General features: G+C 43.6%; 1 pseudogene; it reads right to left on the bottom strand.

Moving 5' to 3' along the window:
• Nucleotides 1-1,339: 1,339 nt before the first annotated feature.
• On the bottom strand, nt 1,340-6,367 carry LOC112565233 (annotated as a pseudogene).
• Between the last annotated feature and the right edge of the window lie 93 nt (nt 6,368-6,460).

Below are 6,460 nucleotides of genomic sequence, written 5' to 3'. Positions count from 1 at the left end.
TGTGCATGTGTACGTGTGTGTTTGATTGTTTGTTTGTTTGTGTGTGTGTGTGTGTGTGTGTACGCGTGCACGCGAGATAGAGAAAAGGCAATGATGGACTGCTTTTATGAACAATATGAATAAAAGTGAAATCTCTATCCATTCCTAGTTTACCTACATTATGTGCGACCGTACGCAGTCTTAGCGATTATATTAAAACAAAAATTTAATATAAGTTTATATGGAGTTGTTCCTGCTTAGTTCTTTCCACATTAAATATGTATTCACCAGTGCAACTTACCTTGTAGTGGTGTGGTGGCTTGCGCACCTTGTCGATCCACAGAGCTGTCAGCAGGAGCCTTGTGTTCCTGGCAGGTCCTAACCAAGCCGAACACGTCTCTCGGGGAAAAGGCCAGACTAAAATGTTGCATCCTGGCCCTCCAGGTTGTGGGTTTTGCTTTGGGCTAACAGCCCACTCATGTAAAATCAAAAGCTGTTACAGAAACCGCAACAGTGCCACAAGGGCCTGGTCGGGAAAATTCCTTTCTAGAAGAGCTTAAGATGCATGATGTGAAAGCCTTAGGGAAGCCAGCTCGCCGACTCATCTTTTGACGACTAAGGCAAGAACCAGGATAGGGATCTGGAACATCAGAACCCTCAATGAAAGTGGCAAGTCAGCTCAAGTGGCAAGCGAAATGAGAAAACATTAGGGTTCTCGGATTATGCGACGCCAGATGGAATGGAAGTGGCCAGACCAGACTAACATCATTATTTACTCTGGCCACAAAGACCCGGACTACGATCATACCCAGGGAGTAGCACTGCTGATGTCAACAGAAGCAACAAAGGCGATGATGGCCTGGGAACCAGTCTTGCCACGGCTCATGTCAGCAAGATTCAATGCTAAAGAAAGGAAGATCAACATCATCCAATGCGATGCACCGACAAATGCAGCAGATGAAGAGGAAACGAAGACTTCTACAGTTCCCTGCAGTCTCTGCTTGACCGCACACCAAGAAAAGATCTGAAGATTATTATGGGAGACCTACATGCCAAAGTGGGAGACGATAACACCATCAGGGAACTCATCGAGGGCTGTCATCTGTTCGTGGTCGTACTTTTGTCTCATCTAACGTTTTCCTTGGGTTAATTTCGCATTGCGCACGGCGTGTCTGCCACTGTGTATTTGAAGTATAGGTGCCCCTTCCGAGTCGTTGGCTTTGGTTCCTAATAGTTAAGGATTACAACAGCGGTCAGATATATACGTTCATAGCAAGAAATCCGAAATACTTTGTCAGATTTGTTTTCGAGTCATAAGGACAGCAATAATTTATAAGATACGACACGCTCATCGACTAGATCAGTGTTTTATAAATCTTTATTTTAATAGTACCAAACTGTCAACATTACATAATGATAGTTACTACAGCCTTGGCTTGTCTCGGATATTTATTAACATTAAGCTAGTCTTGCGCTGTATGACACGAGTCGGAGATTCTATTAGCTTGGCTTCAGAAAGCCTATAGAATGCGATGACAGAGTGCCACCTTGTCACACTTGTTCTCCACCACTGATTTGTGACTGAGAGCTCGCAGCATGCTGTAAATTGTCGCCTAGCAACCCGTCACAAGTGAGACTTTGTGGCCTGACGAAGTTCATCTCTGAGCAGACGTCTAAGAATCTTTCCGCTGGGGCTTTTGGGTATGAACGCTCTGAACTCGACTCCTCCTCTCAGCTGCATGTATGATGGAACTCTCTCTAAATTCACAAACAAGCATGAGCGCGCGCGCACACACACACACACACACGCAGCACGCACGCACGCAGAGTAGTCAGCGCATGAAAAGGGAAAAAAATAAATTATTTATGAATGCATAAAAACTATGAGACAAAAGGTTTAGTGGAATATATACATGAAATGATTTTCGGTAGATAAATAACCGGACACAGTGTCAAATATGCGACAATCTTCGGCAACTTTATGACTATGTAAAAAATTAATAGTAATCTGTTTGACAATATGGCCTTTCAAGAGTTTTGAGATTTTTTTTTTATCGTTGACAGAATATAAACGAAAGATCGCTTACTGGCTACGTAGTCTATAACCTCCTTTTCAGATAGTTTAGCTCCCTCCACTGGCACCACATAGGCCCGCGGCAGCTCCCCAGCCTCCAAGTCTGGCTTCCCAATGACGCAGGCATCTGCTATGTTGGGATGGTTCAGCAGAATGTCCTCCAGCATGGCCGGTGGCACCTGAGATAAGTTTATAGTGGCAAACATATAGGACGATGAGACTGGAAGTGACCTCCATGTGGGACCCCAACAACCAACCAGTCAGAAACCTCTAAACTGTAAGTTGTAAACACAATCGAACTGATGGCATCAAATTAATTGATGGCATGTATTAAGCATTAATCGCTGAACGTTAGCCACCACGGCATATCTACAGTTCCAGTTTTTACATTCCCAGCATTCGTTTTGGAACATCATTTTTCAGAGCTTTCTTTGTCCATCCTTTGTGCCAAGGAATAAAGTTGAGCCCTCTATAGATCACTCGTAGAAAATTCAGTTAAAAAGAACAAGATCGTGAATGCCTGTCAGTATTGCGCATATGCTTTGTTATCAATCGTGCAAGGAAATGGCTTAAACGGACCTGCTCTCCTTTGAATTTGATTAGTTCCTTCAGCCTGTCCAGGATGTACATGAAGCCATCTGCATCTATGCGAGCGACATCGCCTGTCACGAAAAAAAAAGAAAAGAAATTGAGAGCACAGCTACATCTTGTCAATGCGATGCCTTGACAAGGAATTCAGCTACATCCTGGTGAGTTAAATAACATTTGAATTCTCCTCCGACAAACAAGAGCAACCTGTACGCATGAATCCGTCGCTGCAGATGGTCTGCCTGTAGCTTCATGATTCTTTAAGTATCCCAGCATGACTTGCGGCCCTCGTATGTATAGCTCTCCAGCCTGGTTCACTCCTAAGGTCTTTCCAGAAACGGGGTCCACTATCTGCAAAAATTGGTATGTGAAAACTCTGGCTAACCTTTAAATACGAAACGAAAGGTATATCTTGAAAGTTGTCACACAAAACTGGTTTTATAGTAAATGCATACTTCTAGCCCATGTAGGTGTTTTCCATCACCACTGAAACATCATTCTTTTCATAATAATCTTACTAAAGCTGGCTCAGAGCTCTATATATAGCTATCGACAAAAAAAAAATGACATGAAGGGGGTACTGGCTGTATTTCGCTTTTAATCTTTCGTCACCTTTCGGCGACTTACTCTTCTCTGGGAGACGACATTCAGTGAAAGACTGATTACTTAAATGGCGCTGGACAGCACACACCTTGGCTTGTGTGTTGGGCAGCAGTCGTCCGCACGATCCTGGCAACTGATGTCGCAGCGAACGTAGCGTCACAGCCATGTTCTCTGTCATGCCATAACCTGCAAAGTCCACTTGCAGTCAGCTGACTACTTTAACCAGCAACTGATGTTCATTTACTTTAATACTTTAAGGCTAGTAGTAGTAGTAGTGGTACTGGTAGTAGTAGTAGTCCTTTTTCGCATGTGTCTTGAGTTTCTGGAGAGGACTATTTCATAAAGTGATCATGCACTGGCAGTTCTCTCTCTCGCTCTTCACCTCCCTTCTCTGCATGCTTTTTTTCTTCCCTTACAATCTACCTTGGACGAGAAATGTCCGCCCCATTTTCTGGCTCAGCTGAATTTCCAGTTCCTTGCCTAGCGGAGCTGCGGCAGACATGGCCTGTCGCACGCTGGACAGGTCGTAGGTGGACAGCTTCGGATGGTTGACCATTGCAATGATGACCGGAGGCACCACGAAGAGAAATGTTGCCTGTCCAGCCAACTCTCTGTTAGCGTATGCTCATGACTAAATTGCATGCTCGATTTTTTTTTTAACTGGTAAGAGACATCAATGGGACACACACACGCGCTCGAATGTTACATTCATAAGCATTCACGGAAAAGCATGAAACAACTCCGTCATGTATTGACTGGTGTCTTGCAACATAGAAACACGAACATCTGCGAAGAACGCACAGCAAAAGACCCACCCGATATTTGGCAACGAAAGAGAGGAACTCGTTGATCTCGAACTTGGTGACAAGAACAACCCGACACCCGTACGCTAGGCTCGCTGAAAGTGCTACCACCTGTCCGTATGCGTGGAAAAGCTGCAGAAAGAGAACTGTAGTGTCGTCTGTACTCAACAGAGGTCCATCACTGGAACAGAGATGACAATACGCATTCAAAGACTCCCTGAAATCAGATTTGTGTTACTATTCTCCGAGTAAACAAGATAAGCAATCGAAATTGTACTGGATAACTCACGATTAGCAGCATTAAGGGGCTTCTTAACCAGACTGAAACTGCTGGATGTGTCTCTCTTAATTTGGGTAAATTTAGTATATGCCAGCCACGCACAAATGTGCCAAACAAGGTTATATAATCGACAATATGTGTCCATTTAAGTGACCGAAAGAAAGGACCTGCCGGACGTACTGGGCATTGAATTGATGAACCCAAGCCATGATGTTACGCTGAGTGATGATCACTCCCTTAGGCAGGCCTGTAGTACCACTAGAAAACAACAGAGAGGCGATCGCTGTTCTCGGATCTACTGGAGCTGGTGGCAACAGCACGTCCTCTGACCCCAGGGCCAGTATGTCGGAGAAATTAAGATTACCATCACGAGGACCCACGATAATAATTTTCTGTGGGGAAAAAATATCGTAGTAAAAGAAACCGTAAGAAAATGTTTCTGGTGGTTTTTTTCAGTTTTAAAAAAGAATGGCTTTCTACAACTTATATCAAGACGACAGAGCTTCATCATAACCATTTTCTCGCCCCCTCCCCATAAAAAAAAAAAAAAAAAAAAAATCCAGATTTAGACAAAGATTTTGTCAAAAGTAATGTGCTTGTGACGATGGCACAGAAGCTCACCGTGTCAGTGTCTTTGACAGCCTCTTGGACACTAGCAATGAATTCTGGCGTTGTGACCACATGCTTTGCCTCTGACAGCTCTATCTGTCTCCGCAGTTCATCTGTTTTTGTTCAAGCCAACAGAAACAGATGCGCAATCTGTAAGATATATGCACGCATACGCAACTTTTAAAACACACACATACACACACAAGCACGTGCCAGATTGAAGGCATGAAGAATATAAAGCAAATAGAGAAGTTACTCTTGTGTAAGTGATACAGACGCACCATTATCACCACTTGCCCAAAATCGCCAAGCATCTCCTATCAAAGTTTTTCGCATGGAGGTTGGAAAAAAAAAAAATAATGCTACTGTGTCATAGTAACGGAGAGAGATCTTCCTGTAAATTAATGGGGAAAAATATTTCAATGTATTCAAAAAATTGTCGCATACGATGAAAACTCCTGCTTCTCACCCCACCCATCTACCACCACCCTTTTGTTTTTTCCTCTTTCTACAGCTTCTCTCCGACGATATGCGTGCTTTTCTTATCATGTTCGCCCACTCTTTCTCCCTCGTCGCGTCGATCAGTTCAGGAAAAAAACAAACATGCAAAAATTGTCATTCTTCTGCCTTTCTTTTCTTATTAACTTATTTCTTAACTAACCTGGCATCGACAGTGGATTAGGAGTATGAACAAATGCTCCGATGGCGTACGTTCCAAGAATAAGGAGCACGAACTCCACGCTGTTGCGCGAGACCACGCACAGTGCTGCCCCTTGTTTTAAGCCCAGTTTCATCAGCCCTCTTGCAACCTGCTCCGCCAGGACGACAAGATCTTTAAAACACACCTCTTCTTCTGTGTATGGATTCACCTGCACGCACAGTTTGTTCTATAAATAGCTTTTTTAGCAGTACCCATGTGATCGATAATATTGAAGCAGCAACGATGATCTGTAGCCATCTCCCATATCTTGCCCCCGTCTCTGCATCTGCACACATACATGACAATTGCGTATTTCCACACCTGATCAAAGCACCTTACCAGGGCAATGAGCGATCCATAAGATTCCATCCTTTCTTTCAAAAAGGGCCATAAAGGACCCTCGTAAACTCTAGTGTCGATCTGTCGACCGCTGAAGATGATTTCTTCATTTTTTTCTTCCATTCTGCGAACCACTTTATAAGTCCTCAAGTGTCAACTACCTGACCGCAACTGACTGTACTTAATCTGCTGCAGTCAAGACTGAAATATCTTCCAGTAGCCGAATGCTCGCTTCTCAGATAATATTCACCGACACGCATGTACTATTGAGGTTACGACATAAAAATATATCTGCTGTGCACAGTCAACAAACTATATACATGTACATAGGTGAACTATAGGTGAAGGACGGCACATCAACGCCAAGACAGATGGCACATCTATATCGGTCAAGGTCAATTTTTGGCAAAGTTGCTTGAGTCTAAAATCCCGGACTTATATCCCCGGACTGCTTGCAGACGATGTTTTTTTGGTTTTTTCAGTCA

This window comes from Pomacea canaliculata, linkage group LG5 (genome assembly GCF_003073045.1).
Source record: "Pomacea canaliculata isolate SZHN2017 linkage group LG5, ASM307304v1, whole genome shotgun sequence".
NCBI classification, from domain to species: Eukaryota; Metazoa; Mollusca; class Gastropoda; order Architaenioglossa; family Ampullariidae; genus Pomacea; species Pomacea canaliculata.
Note: the sequence above shows the minus strand (reverse complement) of the source record. Positions and strands in the feature narration are given on the sequence as shown.